The sequence below is a fragment of the Crocuta crocuta genome, unplaced genomic scaffold, assembly GCF_008692635.1.
Source record: "Crocuta crocuta isolate KB4526 unplaced genomic scaffold, BGI_CrCroc_1.0 scaffold110, whole genome shotgun sequence".
Classification (NCBI taxonomy): Eukaryota; Metazoa; Chordata; class Mammalia; order Carnivora; family Hyaenidae; genus Crocuta; species Crocuta crocuta.
Window position 1 is genome coordinate 556,183 of NW_027527386.1, and position 400 is coordinate 556,582.

The window sequence follows — 400 nt, forward strand, 5'->3', positions numbered from 1 at the left end:
CTCCCAGGACTGGTCTTGTGTTTCAACTGTTCAAGAGGACATTGAAACTGAAAACAAATTGAGAAAAAAAAAATTGTACGGCGATTTTTACTTTTTATCGCTTGTTTTTAACTTCACAAATAAATGATAACAAAACCTCCCCATGTCTGCTGGGTGCCGTCTTTCTCTCCTCTCTCCCCCTGTAGAGTTTTGAAGCAGATGTTTGTTTGTTCTTCATAGATGTTGTAAAAGCCTGATAATGGTGATTGGAAATTACAAGCTTTGTGTTGTGTTTTTTCTTTCTTTGTTTCTTTTTTTTTTTTAAGAAAAAGAATTATAAGAAAAAATAGTTTTCTGAAGGCNTGCTGGCCGCAGTTGTGTTTGGAGAGGGAACAGGTTGGAGAGGAGCAAGGACTGGCCC